Source organism: Tamandua tetradactyla, chromosome 12 (genome assembly GCF_023851605.1).
Source record: "Tamandua tetradactyla isolate mTamTet1 chromosome 12, mTamTet1.pri, whole genome shotgun sequence".
Taxonomy (NCBI): Eukaryota; Metazoa; Chordata; class Mammalia; order Pilosa; family Myrmecophagidae; genus Tamandua; species Tamandua tetradactyla.
In genome coordinates, this window is record NC_135338.1 from 26,435,366 (window position 1) to 26,454,437 (window position 19,072).

The 19,072-nt window shown below is 46.5% G+C and overlaps 2 long non-coding RNA genes across 3 annotated transcripts in view; one reads left to right on the top strand and one right to left on the bottom strand.

Annotated features, from left to right (window-relative positions):
- Nucleotides 1–16,134, bottom strand: part of LOC143651908 (uncharacterized) — an 88,870-nt gene extending 72,736 nt beyond the window's left edge. Inside the window, exon 1 of the long non-coding RNA XR_013160323.1 lies at nt 16,024–16,134. This is a non-coding gene — a long non-coding RNA (uncharacterized LOC143651908). The remainder of the gene's footprint in view (nt 1–16,023) is intronic.
- On the top strand, nt 1,437–16,876 carry LOC143651911 (uncharacterized). Of its 2 annotated transcripts, none has more exons than XR_013160327.1 (3): nt 1,437–1,496; nt 1,617–1,844; nt 16,761–16,876. It is a non-coding gene; the product is annotated as an uncharacterized LOC143651911 (long non-coding RNA). The 2 variants fall into 2 exon arrangements; XR_013160328.1 differs by lacking the exon at nt 16,761–16,876 and adding an exon at nt 13,907–14,148.
- Nucleotides 16,877–19,072: the final 2,196 nt, after the last annotated feature.

Genomic DNA, 19,072 nt, shown 5'->3' on the forward strand with positions numbered 1-19,072 from the left:
CAAAGCCCGCTCACAGGGTCCTACTCGGAGGGCTGGGTTATTGAGAGGGCGACTGCAGGCTGCCAGCATGGCCTTTGGGCCTGGCTCAGTGAGTGAGCGCACTAGACCAACTCTCCAAGGCTCGCCAGCCCTGACAGAGCCAGCCGGGCCCTGCGTCTGCACAGATGCAGCAAGAAAAGTGCAGGGTGGCCTGAAAAGGACAGGGGTGAGTCCCTGATTCCAAGTCCCCGTGGATCACTTGCTTTTTCTGCTCTTCAGTGCTCCCATTCACAAAACACAGAGAATAATTACCACCTCGTCTTTGGGGTTAAGAATGGAGTAGGGGAGCACAGTGTAGACAGGTGTTTGGAGAAGAGATAAGCTGAATAAATGGTTTAAACAGCATGGTTTAAAAGGGAGAGAGAGGGTGGGCCACAGTGGCTCAGCAGGCAGAGAGCTCACCTGCCATGACAGAGACTGGGGTTCAATTCCCAGTGCCTGCCCATGCCAAAAAAAAAAGGGGGGGGGGGGAGAAACTCAATATGGTCTAATGACAATGCTGCCCAATAGAGCTTTCTGTGAAGATGGAGATGTTCGATGTCCGTGTTGTCCATTATGGTAGCCAGTAGTCACACGGGGGAATTGGGCACTGAAATGTAGCTAGTGCAACTGAGGAACTGATTTTTTATTTAACTCTAAGTTTAAATAGCCACATGTGGCTAGTGACATCCATATAAGACAGAGCAGGCCTAGTGTAGGGAGATTTGAAGCCACACAGCGCAAATTTGGTCTCTGTAGCTAGTACTTATCACTGTGTGGCTGGAGCATATTGCTTGGCCTCTTGGAACCCAGTTTTCCCACTAGGAGATAGATGGCTGAGTAATAATACTGAGTACAGCCTGGTAAGAGGCTGGCTTCTGTGTAAGCTGGTGCCAAGCTCCAAGGGTCTTGTCCATAGGGGCACCGGCTTCACCTCTCCCTGCAGAGATCATTCAGGGGAGCCAGGCTTCTGAGCTTGGGAGGAGACAGACAGGCTTCTCTCTCTTAGGTGTGGACTTCTCCAATGAGGGAGGCCTGTGCATAATTAAAGCCGCCTCTCCTCAGTGACTGGGAGATTTGACTGGGCAGGTCTGAGAGCTCAGGCTAGGTGGTCAGGTTTGGGTCTGCTGTTCCGTGGCCACCAGCATGATCCTCTGTGAGCAAATGTTTCTGGATTCAGCTGGTGAGCCTGGTGGGCCCAGGCCAGACACTGATGTGGGCAGGAAGAAGTTTCCTTTCCCGGTCCTCAGCTGCCAGCTGCTTTCTTCCTAAGCTTTGCCCCAGGCACTAACTTTTCCTTTTTCTAGACCTGAGTCAAAACTTACCAGTCCTGTGTCCAGTGCAGGTAAGAATCTGCTCATTATGTCATGGTCCCAAGTCACAACGGCCATGCAATAATCCTAGATGCTGCTGTCCTCCCCAGCACGGGCCCTGCCCTTTCCAAGAAGTCCATGGCCATTGCAGGTCTCCAACAGTAGGTGTGTCAAATGGTGTGGAAAAGGAGGGAGGTTCTGGGGCTTGTCTGCAGGTGAGATGGGTGGGCAGAGGGATCTTTGCTGCTCTCCGAGTACAGCTGTGTCCTCTGCCTTGTTCTGCAGGAGCTTCTGAGCCCACGTCCCTGAGAATCCTCTGGTGCTACCACATCATGTCGGTGGGGGCTGCCCAGACCAAGAATCTGGGGGCCCAGGAAGCCAGGCCCAGCCAGTGCTGACAGGCCAGTCTTCTTGGTGTCCAGCACAAATGACAAGGGACACTGACCTCCTGCCCCTTCACTTCACTTTTTACTGTGTCCCACCGTCATAAAATAAAGTCCAGTGCCATGGAAGGTAAGCGAGGTTTCCCCATCACCCCTTCATCTCAGAGCACCAAGTATGTCTTCTCAGCACTTTTTCATGATCTCTCGACAAAGGGAGGAGTGAAAGAAGGAATTAACCCCATCTACAAAGGCTAAGGTGGAGATTCAGAAAGGGAGATGGGACATACAAGTCATCCAGAGACTCAGGATTAGCTTTCTCATTTCCTCCCATCCCACACCCCGTCACATCATCATCATCCTCATCATGACCATTGATTAAGGATTTATTAAGTGCCAGATTTTGTGCTTTGTTCTGTCATTTCATGCTCACCACAGCTGTACCAGATGGGTATCATTATCCCAAATTTTACAGACAGGAAAAATGAGGAGCAGAGAAGCTACTAACTTGTCCAAAACCACACAGCTCCTTTCAGACAGGGGAGAGGTTTGGAAGCCCTGGCTGCCACTCCCTGCACTGCTCGACCTCGTAGGAGAAGAGAAAGAGGGAGGAAAAGCTGGAGGGAGGGTGAGGCATTCTCCCCTCCACAACGAAGAACCCAGAACAAAGAGTCTGCTGTAGGCGCTGGTGGCTGTGCTGCCTGGAGCAAGGGCAGAGGGTGGAGAGACATGGGAGAGAGGGTCTGCAAAGAGGGCAGAAAGACACGGTGGCAAAACCAGCTGCAGAAACGTGGGGAGCTCCTTTCCCTCCACCACCATCCCCCACCCCCTGGGTAGCCTTTTCCTCCAGGCGAGCCTGTTCCACTGGAAAAACAATCTCCTTTGCCTAGGGACTGGGGCTGGCTGGGTCACCTGGTCTGTCTTCATTCAGATCCCATTTCTCTCCTCTCTGGGAGGTGGGGAGGGAGTTATGCTGGGGAAGGCAGGGTGAGGCTAAAGTCTTCATTTGTCCTCCTTTAAGCCAAGCAAAGAAAAATAGCCCTTTGCCAAGATCTTTCATCTCAGTCATTTACTCTCACAGATGTTTTCTGCAATATAAACAAGAAGCAAAGAATTTGGGGGAGGAGAGGAGAGCAGGAGGCAGGCAAGAGGAGAAAGAAGAGTGAATGAACAGCTTTGAAATCTGGGCCTGCAGAGGGCAGGAAACGGGACCTCAGCAGGGTCCCTCCTGTCCCCAGAGCGTGGGCAACTGCAGGTCACTACACCAGGCCAAGCAAAGGGTCACTTCCTGGGGTGTCTTTGAAAGGAGGTTCTAGAAAAGTGGTGCAGCCTTTGAGTGTGTGGTCTCCTCCAAAGATCCTCCCTCCGCCTGGGAACCAACACATGGAGCGCAGCTGCTGAGCCCTCTGGGCTCAACCTGGAGCAGCGCCCTGCTGGGGCACACACCTGTCCACCTTCGCTGTCTCTGCAAACTAGTCAGGATCCTGAAGCAGGGACACCCAGCTGCTGCCAGGAGATATGTCAGCAAGACCAATGGGAGAGGCCAAACCCACATGGGAATTAGGCGTGGTGGCGCCTGGGGGAGAAAGAATCTTGAACTGAAGGGGGTTGGAGGAGGACACCCTACAAGGGGTCAGGAAATAAACCCAGAAAGCTCTAAGCTCAATGTTTCATAGGATTTCAATGGCATCAGTAGCTTTTAAACTAATGAGCCACAATTGCAAATTTAAATGCCTGTTGGAGCTGACAATAACCCAAAGGAGTGAAGCCGGCTGGGTAAGGACTGCAGTGAACTGGAGAAGGCAGGCCAGACTAAAGGGGACAGCCACCACTCAACTTCAGCTGCTTTTTTTTAAGAAAGCTCCAAAATCCAGATTTTTGAATAAAATCTCCTGTTTTCTTTTTAATATTTGCAATAATTTCTAAAAAATAGACATCATCTAAGCTACATGAGGCACACATGTGGGCAGGCTTTAGTTTGTAAATCATGGGTTTGAGAGATTTGCAAAATGTTGACTAAATGAATGCTAACTTGGTGTTTAATCTTCCTGCTCTCCACTTAACAAAGAGATCTGTAAGAGGACGCTTGAAAAAGAATAAAATAACAAGCTTTTACTGGGTACCTACTGTCCATCCAAGATGGAATTGAATGTTGAAAGGGGTTCAGAGAATCAGAAGACCTGGTACCAGCCCTCAAGGACTTAGACTGTGATTAGGGTGACAGAGGCTGATGCAGGAAATGCTTAGAGACCAACTCTTGACAGTGCCAAGTGTGATGATTAATTTCATGTGTCAACCTGGCTAGTTTGTGGTGTCCAGTTGTTTGGTCAAGCAAGCACTGACTTGATTGTTACTGTGAGAACATTTCATAGATGGATTTGATTTGAATCATTGTCAGTTGATTGCATCTACAGATAATTACATCTACAATCAGCAAAGGAGATTTCCTTTAGTAATGATAAAAGTCTCCTCATCCAGTCAGTTGGAGGCATTAAAGTGAGAACTGAAGGTTTCAGCCATCAAAAAGATGAATTTCTATCTCTACTTCAGCCAGCCAGCTTTCCTGAGGAATTCAACATCTTCATCAGAGCTTCCAAACTGCAGCCTTTCTTATGGAATTTGAACTTGCCAGTTCCCATGGTCACATGAGCTAATTCCTATAATAAATCTCTTAATATTTACATATATCCTGTTGCTTCTGTTTCTCTGGAGAACCCTGACTACTATACCAGGTTGTGTGGTGCAGAACGTCAGAATGTTCAAAGCAAAGGTAAATATTAGACAATGCTTCCCAGGAGAGGTGTTGCAGGGGCTGAACCTCAAAATCTGGATAGGAAGACCCCCTTGTTTCAGGCTGATAGAAAATTCTGAAACTGGAAGTCTTCTCACCCAATCCAAACACAGAATTCTACAGTAAGGGCACCTAGAATTGGGACCCAGGACCAGAGAAACAGGGGGGATCCCTGCCTGCTAAGAAAGAGCAGCCATCCTACTCTTATCGCCAACCTCCTTCCCAGCCCATCCCAACCCCTCCCCCCACCGCCCACATGTAGAGTCTCCACAGAAAAGTTAGTGATTGGGTCACTTAAGCCGAGTTGCCAGCCATGGAGGAAGGATGGCTATTTAGGAAGGTAGTGATGGGTGAACCTGATGTTCAACAACCTTTTACAAGGAAAGAGGGTGACAGATTTCATGCAAGGACCCACAAGAGCTTCTGGGCACCCATGGTTGCCTGGGAATGACAGCAGCTTGGAATTCCTTAAAATGAATAGAATGGAAAGGGAGCTGACTCTGAGTTGACCCGAAGTTTCCCACATATTGCTCCACATACTCCTCAAAACCAGATGCAGACATAATTATTCCCATTTTACAGTAGAGGAAACAGACTCAAAGAAGTGATCAATTGAGGACAGGAATGGTACCTGTCCACTTGCTATTGAATCCCTGGTGCCAGCACAGAACCCACACTCGAAAGCTGGTTGATGCCAAATGCCAAGTAACTTGAATGAGGTCTCTTAGCTGTAAGTGCCTGAGAGGAGGTTCAAACCCAGGACAGCCTGACCCCAAAGACACTATGCTAAGGAAAACTGCATTTCCAAGGCAACCGAAGGCCACTTGAAAGGGAATCCCCTTAGGTTCGAGTGCCCGATGACCTAAGTGTTGAGGAAGAGTTATTGGGTGCACCCCATCATCAGTCATCGCAGCTGATGAACTGGTAGTGTGAAGGAGACCCGAGTGCACAGACGTTACTCATATGGTCAGGCATTTGGATTCATCAGAAATCTTTTTGAAACAATATGGCCCTATGTTTCACTTAATGCTTCAATCTCCTCTCCAACATTCCATGGCTGAACACATGAGACTCACTGCTTCACGTTCCACTCTGAACCTGAAAGGTTGAGTTCCAATCACCCTCCCAGTAGCCTTCACCCACTCTGTCTTCTTTCCACACTACATGGGTGTGGCTCTCTGATGTGACCACCTCACAGGTATTCAGAGGCCTCTCTGTTATTTGCTCTGGGCTGTATCTTCTGTTTTTTCTTCATTTGTTCCTCTTGTAACCAGAATTCAGGTTCCCTCATCCATCCCCACATCTGTCCCAAAATACAGTCTAGTTTCTTTTCGCCCCTCCTTTAATAAAAGACAATGCCTTGGTCTTCAGGTGAGATGAATCAGTAAAGAATCCAGCAAGAGAGATACCTCCGTGTCCTAACCTTCTTCTTCAGTTAATGTCACTTAAAATTATTCTTTAATTAATGTCACTTAAGATTACAACAAATTTCTTGCTACTCATGCATGTTGACTCATGTCAAGTTTACTATCAGCACATACCTCCAAGTGTTTTCACATCCCCCTGTCCTGGGCATATATAATTCAGACAGTTCAGTTCTAAATGCTGGATGTACGTTTAACCCTGTTACATTTTATTTTGTTACATTCAATCATCATTAAGTCAAACTGTTGAGGTCTTTGGGGATTCTAAATCTCTTTTCCCAGGTGTGAATTATTCCTTCTAGCACCAAGTGGTTACCAAGACTGACATTTGAAAGTTTTGGACTATTAAAAAGCAAGGGCCCATGGGTCAGCCCTGGACCTGTTTGGAACTGGTTGAGACCATCTGTCCAGGCTGATATTTGTCCACTTATCAGGCACCATTAAGCACATTCCCAGCTGCTCCAATAATGCTGTCTACCAGCCCTTGTCTTCGAGAGCACGTGAGGTACCTCTCTTCTGCCTACTACAACGTCATTGTACAATTGCTCCTCCAGGCCCTTCTCTCCCTGCCATGTGCCCCAAGAAGCTGACCTTTTGCATAACATTGCTGGGTGCTCTTGCCCCTCGCTTCGGGTGGGTTCAGTCAATGGGAGGTTCCAATAGGAGATGAGAGGGTGGGAGAAGGTCGGGGTGTTTATTCCCCACGCTTCTTTCTAAGGGCCGAATGCTTGGCTGTGTCTCTCGATTGTCCCTCACCTAAGACCACAGCTCCTGTGCATGGCCCTTTCCCGCAGATGCTCTCTCTCCTACCTCCTTCCCTTTACCCTTCAGACTCCCCACTCCTGCCAAACCTGGAGGGCTTCACCATGCCTTGATATTTTCCTTTAATCTCACCCTAAACTTGTAAATGTCCTATGCCTAAATTCTTCTGAATTACCCATCTGGGTGTGCCATCTTTCTCCCATCAGGACTGAGACTGATATGCTCATAATATTTTTTAAAGTACGTATTTTGAATTAATTTCACATTTAGAGGGCAGATGCAAAAATAATACCAATTTTATATAAAGAACTTGAACACACTCTCCCACACACACCTGGATACTCAGATCTACCAGGTTTTAACATTTTGCCACATTGGTTATAGAATTCTTTCTGTCTATCTATCTATTTTCTAAACATTTGAGAACAGGTTATATACAATATAATCCTTAAACACTTAATTCTTACGTGTACATTTCCTCAAAACAAAGACATTTATTTATGTTGCTGCCTTAAGTACAATTATCAAGTTCAAGAAATTTAACATTGATAAAAAGCTTACAGTCTATATTCTAATTTTTCATATCTCCCACTAATGTCCCTTTGGCCATTTTCTCCTCCACCGTTAGATCCAGTCCAGGACGGTGTATTGCCTTTAGCTGCTATTGTCTCTTCAATCTCTCTTTTTCTTTTTAATTTTGGAAGTATATATACAATGTGAACTTACCCATCTCTATACTCCCAAACATACCATTTAATGGGATTAGTGATGACTCATATTTTGAATCATGTCAACTAAACACTTAGACCCAATTTTACGCAGGTTTGGGGGGCAGAAGGTGTTGGTAAAAACAGTAGAGTCATCAAAGGCACAGGATTTGTGGTCAAACTGACCAGGGTTGAATTAGATTGCCACCACTTTCCAGCTTTGTGGCTCTTTGACTTCTCTGAGCCTCTACTTTCTCTTCTGTAAAATGGGAGCAGTAAACCATACTCACGAGTCTGTTGTGAGGACTTGATGAGATTATATTTGTAGAACACTAAGTTTAGCATCAGACATATTGTGAGCACTTAAAATGAGAGCTATTATTATAGGTTATTATTTAGATATATATGTATTACCTTAACCATTGAGACTGTTGCTTTGGTGCTTTGGATTAGAATAAACTGCCCAGAATAAATTGCTAGAATAAGCTTTTACTATTTATGGATTCCAGAGAATTTGGTCATCAGGTGATCTGCCCACCCAATACAAAAGGGGAAAAAAGGTTATTATTGGTAGCAATGGTGTCATTTTGGTAGCTAGAGAGGCAGTTAATTCCATTATTTATTTTCAAGAGAAATTTTTAGCAGAGAACATTCTAGAAGGCTACTTTTTACATTCTACTTGACACCAGTTTCCTATCCTTTTTCAACATGATCTTAAGGCCTCCCAACTACCCAGTACGATTTATACGTGCTGAAGTTGAAGAAATATGGTACCCTTAGCTTGCCCTTACTGACCTTCTCCCCACCCCATCCTACTCCCAAATGATGTTCTTACCAAAATAAGCTCAGAAGAGAGTTCTCAACTTTATCCAAAGTCTAAATCCAAAAGAGGTCAAAGGTTCTCTGGTCGGCCACATCTCACCTTACTATTTTTAGCTGGTGTAGGGTGAAACAATGTTCCCCAAAGATCTGGCCCCTGTGAAAGCTGGAAATCCTGCCAAATGGAGGAATACTGCTATCCATGTTGGAAGAGAGAGAACAATTCCCTCCTTCATCAACACAGGATATCTCATTCGCTGCCAATGAATCTGCCACCTGCTCTGTCTTCCTTGCATTTGATCACATTGGGTGGATCTGCTTATTTGCTACTTCTAACTCAACCCTTACTAGTGAGACTTTACTATTGAACTCTTAATGTGTCAGCTCATCCTCTGGTTCTCTAGGCTATCTCATGCCATATTATCATCTATGCCCTGTGTCAGAAGCTTTGCCGTTTTCTGGATGTCTTAACCTAATGCAAATGCACAATAAAGTGTCCTAGATACTCAACCTAGACCAACTTCTTTTCCCAGACTCTCGTGCTAATGCCCCTCACTCCTGGTCTCTCTCTCCTTAGATCCCCAAACCCTGCAGCACTCCCTCTGTCCTTTCAGCCCCGTTTCTTCGTTTCTTCTCCTACTCATATGGGGAAGCATCTCCCTGCCCAGAGATATCTGCCCTTCCTCATGCTCCTATGTGACCCTCTCTACTCTCTGACCTCCATTGCTGGAATCCCTGGAGTTAGAAAACCAGAAATGTTTCCATGACTTTTAAGGCTTGCATTGGCAAACACAGCAAGGAGAAGGATGTGAGGGGCCAAGCTCCGAGTTTCTGCCCTGACCCCGGATTGATGCTGAGGGCAATGCCATGGGAAGGTGACCTCCCTAAGGGCCTGGAGGCCGTCCCAGTGGGATGACACCATGAGATGCTCAAAGTCAGGCTCTTTCTGTTGCTCTGCTCCTCTGGCAGGATATGGGGCAGATGGAAACTGAGTTTTAAGATAAAGGATGTGACTAGAGCCCCATCCATGATTTATGGCCTCAAGAAGTTGTTTCTTAAACCATATAAAGAGCTATTCCTGGCCAAGTTCCTTATTAGTCATACGTGTGAAATGGAAATATTGTTTTGTCAGGGATCAGCAGAAATACTCTTCCCTCCCCTTCCCCAACTGTTTCCCTAATCAAGTTCTAGATGGAAAACGATTGTAACAGCACTGGGTGTTGGGAGAGGGGCTGGGGGAAGCATAATTTATTAATAGAACCTGTACCACCCTGACAGTGGCAATTGTGTCAAGCATATATGGAAAAGGATCCTGGGACAGTCAAAAATAAAAAAAGGTTGACCCAACTTCACATTGGTACTGCTTCAGAGGATGCTTTTCCATAAACAAATAAACCATGAGTGTTTAGGCTTTCTCATCTCTCCTGTGCACTACTCAGCAGTCACCTCCTCCCTTTTGGTACCCAAACCCCAGTTTCTTCTTGTAGAATCCCACACTGACTCCCCCCACTGCTTTCTGTCCAAGAAGCTCCAGTGCAGTCAATTCATGCCCAACTCGGTGAAGCATATGCTCCAGCCCTAAGCCAAACAGGGCATGACATTTTCCGGGGCAGAGCGATTGGTTCAGGAATGAACATCTGATCAATCAGAGCCATGAGACACCTTGAGGTTTTCCCTAGGAATCCTGAGAAAGAAATGCACTCTCCTCATACGTCTAATATGAGCAATAGGGGGCCTGGAACTGTTGCCATTTTGCCAACACGTGAAACCGGAAGCCAACAGAGCAGAAAGCAGAGCTGAGAGATAGAGACGAACAAAATCCTGATAACATATTATTTTAGCCCTGAATCCAGCTGTATCTGAAGCTAGCCCTAGTTCTGGATCTTTCCATTGCATGGACCATTAAATTTCCCTTTTGCTAAAGCAGTTTGAGGCAGACTTTCTGTCCCTAGCAACCAAAAAGCCCTTTTTACAGTGGTTAAAAAGTACATATTTAATTTAAGTGGAACTAGGAGAAAGGTGGCAGGGCAGCAGTAGGCCTGAAATTCAAACATGATCTGTTTCTCTAGTGCATAGACAGAGGCCTTTCATGCCCTGTAATGTGAGGAGAGCAGAACCAAGAGGTGGGGGTACTCCAGGGAGCAAGAGCGAGAACCCCCAAAGGAAGCTCCACTAGCAAACAGCACCTTTTTAAAAGTGAAGGTACCAAAAGATCAGAACTTTTCTGTTGCTTTTAGTCTTTGTTACACCCCACTTTGTGCATTAAATGTAATATTAACTCATCATCACAACTCATACTTCCCTATAATTTACTCCCTTTCCCTATGAATTAATAAAAACATCTATTAATCATGAAAGGACTTTCTCCAATTTAATCTGCTTTCCCTTTGGTTTTAATCCAATATTCAGACCTACTCTCCACATATTAGCTAGTCTTCAGCTCTGGATTCTCAGCCCAGTCCCAAGGCGGACACTCTAAATAATGCCTCCTTGAGAAAGCTCCGTTAGTCCCCAGCATGGAAGAAAATCCATTTCATCTACACAGAATGCTTTATTTCTGTTGATGCTTAAGCATGTAAATCAGTTCCTATTTATTACATTTCCCTTGGTTTACTTTTCACTGTTTGCAGAATTCCCCTCCAGCCACCATCTCAGAAAATCACTTCCGCCCTGGCCTCCAGACCCTCAAAGACTGAGAATGGATCCGAATGTCCTACCTGAAGGCAGGCCGGCCCAGGGGTGGGGGTGAGGCACCGGCTGGCAGGATTTGAAAGCATGGGCCCCAGGGGGCACCTGACCCTATGCTGGGTCTTGACAATGCCAAGAGCAGGGACGCTGCCTGTAAGATATCCCCGTGTAAGGCAGCCTCGGAGAAGACATTTCACTGCCCCGGGTCCACTAGGACCTGACTTGTCGCCCCAACAAGAACAAGTTATTACCAATCCCTGCTCTGTCACCCTGCCTTGGTCTGGAAAAATAGCTCTTCATACTAAATAGCCTAGGGACTCATTATTACCCTCTTCCTGCTAGATGAGCCTTCCTGGCAAGATCCTCAGGCCCTGTCAGTCTGCAGTTTTCCTATGTTCATCCGGCTTTGGCAGTTTTGGCTGATTCTGATGACTCCAGGTCAAGGCCCCTGATGATGCCTGCTCCCCCAAAACCCATAGGTTCCTCGACATTCCCAGCCTCCTTTGCAGTTAGGTGGAGGCCATGTGGCTGGATTCTGGCCAAAGGGGTGTGGACTGAAATGATGTCAGCCACTTACAGGGTTGTCCCTTGAAAACATCTCAGGCAACCCTCCAGCTCTCTCTTCCCTGGCTGCAATACTCTTAAAGTCACATGTTTTCAATGGCCTAACCACTGAGATGTCAGGGGTTCCTTTGTTACTGCAGCGTAGCCTTTGCTATTCTAACTGATGTGGTGCAAAAAAGGGATGGTTCTTCTTGTCCATAGACACAGCTATCCTCCCCAGCCCAATCATCCAGGCAATCGGTGACATCTCTCCTGACCTCTGGCAACGCGACCTCAGACACGTGTGGTTCTGATGATGACAGGTCAAGGGCAGTACCCTCGTATCTGAAGCTGCCCAGGAGCCAGTGTGGGCCCAAATCCCTAAGGAAAGGCTAAAATTGGTGAAGTAATTGAACCAAGATGGGATTTCCTGAAAAGGTTTCTACATATTTCAGCTCATGGAGAAGGAAAGAAAGAAAGGACTTCAGGCCCTGAACAGTGTTGGATGCCTTCCATGTTAGCTGAAGTTGAAAAGAAGATATCCTTGCTGGAGTCCAAAAACAGAGTCTTAACTGTTGAGAATTCATGCAACTTCGAGCTCTTTCATTACAGAAAGCCTACTAGGCCTGCCACGCTGTGTGACCCGTGAATACGAGCGCAACTGCATGGTATTTTCATACTGTTGGAAACAGTGGCCTTGTTGATCTCAGAGAGTACCAGATTAAGCTGATTTCACTATTTTTAATCTCTCCGGAAATAAGCAAAGAAGAGAGACTTAATTGCAAACAGACTGAACTTTACATAGGAAATATGTCGGTCCCCCGAGGCACCTAGAAAGTGTCTGAAACCCTCCCTTCCTCCTCCACTCCCCTCCCCAGAGCAGGAGGGCCAGACCAGCACCCAGGGAGGCCTGGGACAGCAAGGGGGGTTAGGAGTCAGGAGCTCAGCTGGCCAAACCAGCCCAGCCAGCCCCTTGGGCCCGAGGGCAGGGGCTCTGGATGAGAAACACAGGATGAGAAAGCCACAGCATGCACCATGGCTTTGGGAAGGTTCTTTGTTCTCTCACATCATTATTTTGGGTTTGCTGGTCCTTTTGTATGCTTGTCAAATTCCAGGCATGGGGAGGATTTCAAATACCACCATCGAAACTGCCACTCTCTCATACAGACACCAACAACTACACACACGTGCACACATATTGCATGCATGCTCACTCTCACATACCTGTGCACACACTCATGTACAAGTGCACACACACATACTTACTTGCATACCACTCACACTTCCCACCCCCACCATAATCCCATTTGCCACACAACCTGGGGTTCGTAGCCAAGTATGGCCCAGTAAGAGCTCTGTAACAGTTCACATGGTTCCAGGCCATCCCTAACTCATCCAGACATAAAGTTCCAGCCAGAACCCTGGGCCTTGCTGGCAGCTGTGCCACTGAGTCACTGCGGGAGGCAGGACAAGGCCTTGCAGCCTGCTGTGCCTCAGTTTCCCTGCCTGTCAGTTTGGACAACCATGAACACAGCTAATTCTGAATTGCCTGCCTGCTGGTGGGACCAGGCACAGGGGGTGCTCAGATTTATGGCACAGAAGTCCCAGAATAAGTCAAGAAAGAGACAAAAAAAATAGGTCAGGAGCCAAGAGCCCAGAAAGGCGGCCAGGGAAGATTAGACACGCTGCCTAGAGAACCATCCCAATGGCTTTATTGAAGGCTCTCGCTCACAAACAGCCACTGTATTATTTTAACTTCCATGGACCAGGCCAACCCTTGCTTGGGAGGGGAAGTTGGGGATTGGAGCTGCTTGTGGGCCCTGCTGTTGCTGAGGTCGCCCCAGGAGCTGGGGCTCTTCCAAAAGAAATCAGCATGGGGCTCCAGGGCTTGGCTGAACAGCTGGACAGATGGACAGTCTTTGAGTAGAAACTCATGGTTATAAGGCAGGAAGGAGGGGCACATGTCTCCCCTGCTGCCACTCTACTGATACCATTCTTTCCTTTTAGGGGGCATTTTCTTCTAAAAAGCCCTTCTTCCCTTACATTTGCTTTTTGGTCCCATGAGTCCATGTTCAAAGGCAGTAGGCCAGGAACGTGGGCATGGAGAGAGCCCAAGAGCTGCTACCCATCCTTGAGAGTCTCAAGCCCCCAGAAATCCCCAGCAATGATTATTCCTCTCCCCTTCTGACCCATCACATACCTCTGTTTCCATACAGGGCCCAACTTTGACCTCCTGGGCCCTTGCTCCTTCTAATCATCCCCTTCATTTGGTGAGTGGCACTGGCAGGTCCATTCCACCCTCATCTTCTAGTTAAACAGTTAAGGCAACAATGGAAAAACATGATTCGGATTTGATTTGCCAGCAATGTTATCTAAGGCCAGAACCTGTCAGTTTGTAGATAGTGACTCAAAGAGTATCTCACAGGAGCACTGAAGACCCTTTCTTTTCTACTCCTGCCAGCTTTCAATCACCCATCCATCTCCTATTCCTCTCTGCTGGAAATGCTACCAGCCAAGAAGGCAAGTCAAGCCAAGCCAAGCCAAACCGAACAGGTGTCTGCAGGCTCACAGATCTTCCAAGGATGGAAGTTTCTTCCATGGTTACCAGATTGCACCCTGATGCCAGCCAGCTCCTGGCGTCTGCCTCTAGCCCTCCTAGGGATAGGGGCCTGTGGAGACGCAAACCCACCCCTTGATCCAGATCTGTTGGCAAAATAAAACTACCTGCCAAGGAGAAGCCAGCCTAGGCTGTCCATGTGGCACCTATTGATCAGGGCAAACCACCCAGCCTAGATTGGCCAAGGTGCTTGGAGGCTTATTTGTGGGCCAGTGTTAGGAAAGAGACAGGCAGGAGGAAGAGATCCAGGGCAACTGTCAGATTTTTGGACAAGCCATTGCTGGCAGCATGTCTTTATCAGGTAGAGAGAATGCATAAGAACTCATAGTGAAAAAGAAGGTTGTAAAGCCCTCCATAATCTGACCTATCCTACCTCTCCAACCTGCTGTCCAACGAATTCCCACACGTGAATTCTCCGCTAGATGAGACCTGCAAACTCACTCCTTATCGTGCTCTACTCCTGCTCTTTGTCCTTGCTTGTTCCATTCCCTTCGCTTGTGATGTCCTCCTAGATTTTGCCCATCTTTTGAGGTCCAACTCCAACCCTGTCCCCTTTATCCCAGCCAAACCTCAGAGAAGCCTGGAGCCCGCGTTGCCTCTCCTTCTCCACTCATTACACCTTTTGTCTACACCACACAATTTATTTCTTTATGGAAGACAATCATATATGTTCTCTGTTCCAGATGTGTTGGCCTTTCTCTTCCCAGTGAGTCTGTTATCCTCCAACCTTGTCCCAGAATTTTCTACTTGCCCCAAGGGTTCCTGCTCAGTGCTCTGAACACTGTAGGACCTCAGGCAATACTCGTGGATTTGATCAATTATCCAAAAAGGGATTGTAGGAGATCAAAAAGACGCATAACTAAGACGAACTATAGAAATGTCAAGTGCAACTGGGATTGTGGCCGCAGGTATCCCTCTTGGGAGACAATGATGTAATGGGTTTGTCCTTCTAGACAGCTCCCTGGCAATTTTAGAATCCCACAGAGGCCCATGGAGGTGGTGGTTGGGTGAACAGAGTCCGGCGATCAAACAAGACCATAAATGCAAAGCCCAAGAAGCTGGCAACGTTAGCTTTACAACGCAGGTGATCAGGATGAAAATTGTATTTATAGATGCAGCAACAAATTTGAAGTAGCGAGTCCCAGAAGCTAGTACTTTAAGCTCAACCTCCTGAAACCCCGATGGTCTTTTTTATTCTCCTCCCTATCCTTCCCTCCTGAAGGCCCTGGAACGTTCCATGCAATTTGCACAAAAATACGAAACCCTTATTGTTTCTCAAGCCTCACTAATGCCGGGAAAGGGTTTCAAAACTGCTTTGTGGAAGGGCGTTTTTCTGTTGAGTGGGAAACATTTCAGGCCTCAAAATGACATTTGCCATTACACTGAAGATTCCACCAGAAATTTTCAGAATTCTAGTTAGACGGGAAAGCCTTTCTAGCCTCAGGACTCCAAGGGCAGCGGGACTGAGCATAGGAATAACGAGTCCTCATTTACAGATGGACAGACCTTTGCCCAGGGGGTCCTAACAGTCCAGGTTCATCTATTTAAGAACTTCTTTTTTCTTAAGTCCATTTTTTTTGTATTGGATAATATTCCCAGAGGTAAATCCATAAACAGGGGGGTGGGAACCTAAAATTTTGCTGTTTATGTGGCCCAGAACAAAATGAAGAAATCAGTGTTTTCCCTAAGAGCAATCTAGAAAGCACAGGCCAAAGAACAAATTACAAACAGCTACGCAAGCATCAGGGAAGTCCCATAGATCATAAGAGACGGGAAATAACTGAGATCATTATGTCCATCTCCCCAGGAACCGGGACAGCCACATGCAGCCTCACAATCCCCATTCAAAGTATGTGCTTCACTTGTTACCTTTCTCCTCTGTGGGCCGTAAGAGTGCTCCTGATCAATCCGTCAGCTCCCCCCCACCCAAGCACCCACCCCCCAAAACACCCAGCACTTACAAGACGTAGCTCCTCAGGCATGGAAAGCAGGTCCAGAACATTCTCTAACGTGTGGGGTTTTTTTGCTGCTTGTAAGCAAATTTAGATGCTCCCCCACGGTTCACCCAACCATGTGGGCTCTGCTCTTGGCACCGGCCAGACTTCCTCAAATGTAAACCCAGCATCAAATCCTGTAGTAACATCAGGGTGTAAGCCCAACTTTTTAGAACTTTTTAGAAGTTGGGCTTAGAGGAAAAAGTGACACCAGTTTTCATGCTAAGAAAATCTGTGCCGGAAAAACAAACAAAAATCATGATCTGGAAATAACTTGAAAATTATGTTTTCACCAAAAGAAGCAAGCAGAGGGACTCCCACACATGCACACACACACACCTCACACACCCCTACACAGCTTTTCCTCTGGTTTACAAAAATAATAAATAATAATGAAGTGCAGAAAAACTTGGAAAATACAGAAAAACACAACTGGAATACTATTTATAAGATTTTAGTGTATTTCCTTCTAGCATTTTTCCATGAATAGTCATCTATATACAATGCATAATGTATATCATATATTACATTATACGTATTATGTTTGATTATATAAATGAAAAGGTATATAGAACTATTTTTCATATAAAATATTCTACATTATTTTGACATATATGACATAGTATATATGATATAGCTAATTCTTATTTTACACCAAAGATGCAAGAAATCATCCATTTTATTGTCTCTATTTTTATTCTTAGGTAACATCTATTAAATGCAGAAAATCAGAAATCACGTATGAGCCCAAAGAAAATGGTGAAAATCACCTATATTCCCACCACTCAGAAAAGATCACCTACTTTCACTTCCATTTACTCTCAACACACAGACTCTGAATATATAAAATGACATGTAAAATTGTATAGAAATAGCTTCGTGAGGCATGTCCCATTTCGTAAGTACGCCAGGGGTAATACTGTTAGAAATCTTCAGCCGTTGTGTTCACCTTTCCTTGTGAGTTATCTTGTGCTATCTCTTCCCAGCCCTGGGTCAGCGGTGCTCCTTTCCTCCCGTGCAGGGAAGACATCACCCAGGATGATGGGCTCTAACGGGTTACAGTGGGTTACAGCTCAGCCTCCAGGACCAAAGCAGAGTCTCTTGAGCTACTGGAGGCTTTATGAAAAGAAGATTCTTCAATTTTTAAAATCTTCCTTTTACATATCCAAAGCAAAACCTGGACGTCTGATATTGAGATTTTACTACAAGCCATATCGCAGAGAAGGCAGTGTTTGGCCTCGGGGAAGTTCCCACAGGTGGGAAGGGAATGTGGAAAGCACTTTCGTGCTGGAGAGGAGCAGAGGAATTGGGCAATGGTCAGATGAGGGAGGCCTTTGCTTCCTCCCTTCTGTGGGATCATACCTAGAGGACTGGCGTGCCATTAACATCCAAAGAGCACGGGGGGACGTGGGGGGATCTCAAAACATCCGGGTTGGGGTCTCACTTTTCTGAGATACAGCTGGAGGAGATTTCAATCGCTCCGATTTATCTGGCACAGGCCCAGCGTGGTGCCTTGTGATAGATTAGAAATGACAGCGGGAAGTGGCTCAGGGTCTAGTCAAATGGGCATGAGATAACGTCCTGGTTCTCACCGCTTGCTTGGATCAAGTCTAGGCCTTTCCTGATTTCCTGATGGGCCCAGCAGGGTTACAGAGTGCTAAGAAAAGGCCTGGGGTTGGGGCAGAGAAGGCACGGTCATTCTCAACTCTCCATTCTAAGTCAAGGGAGGGGACGCGGTTAATAACTTTTGAATGCAGCTCAATTCTAGAGCCATTTGTTAAGCTCCCACCTGACACAAAGAATACAAAGATGAGGTCCCCACCCTAATGAACTTGAAACCTGCAGGGTTTTTGCAGGGCACATCCTACTCAAAGTTAGATTAAGGTAGCTTCTGGGGAAATCCAGCGACGGGAACAATTCCTCAGACACTCTGCTATGGCGTTGGGCCACCAGATCTCTGAGGACCCAGATGCCATTCTCTTATTATGTTTTCCATGGCTTTTCTCTTTGCCTCTGTCCTTGAATCCAACCTCATCCTCTTCTCCATCCTCCAGCCCAAGCTGCTTCACACAAGCTCTCTCCCACCCTCTGCTTGTATGAATCTTGGAGTGTTCATGGTAGAAGCAAATGTAGGCCAGGCTCTGAATGGAGAGAAAGTCAGACAAATGGGACCAAAATGATTATTGGGGTCGAGAATGGATAGTAATACTAATTTCTATTTATGTATATATGTGTGTATTTATTTATAATTATTCTTACTAAATGCCAGGCATTATTCTACACACTTTACATCTACAGTATTAACTCATACATTTGAGTTAATACTGTATATGTAACAACCTATGAGGTAAATGTAACTATTATCCCATTTTAGAGATCAGAAACTATAGGCACAGAGAAGTCAAAGTGACTTTTCCAGGGTCACAGAGCTAATAAGTGGAAGCCCGGACCTACATCCCCGCAGGCTGGCTTTAGACCATAGCAGTAGGCTGCAGTTGGGGACACCAAACACTCTGAGCCCGAATGAGGCAAGTGGCTGCCTTTGGTTTAAGAATGTAGGCAGGCATGAGGACATTCTGGCCTGTCCGTCCTTCCTGAGTGCAACTCAAGTCCCTGATCTGCCTCTATCTCTGACTTTACCTGACTCAAGGATCCCTGGGGACCCTGAAAAGCCCAGGAAAGCAGGGGTCCCAGAGAATCTAAAACAATCCCTGATAGCGTTCAGAAAATTTCCCAGGAAGCAGGGAGTTTGAGAGTGCCTGCAGCTCCTACCTCCCAGCCCTGAAAACAGCGTCGGAGAGAATAGGGCTACGTGACTAGCCTGCACTTGCAGAAGTAGCTGCAGGAGTGTGGACTTTGCATCCGCGCTGCACACTATACGGGCAGAGTCAGCGTTCAGGAAGGAGCACATGTCTACACCTGCACAGGTCCTCCTGGAGCGAGGTGGCACTGGGCCCCCCAGCTCTCTTGCTGAGGAACATGGCAGGGAAGGCACCCTTTGACTCGCTCTGGGGCT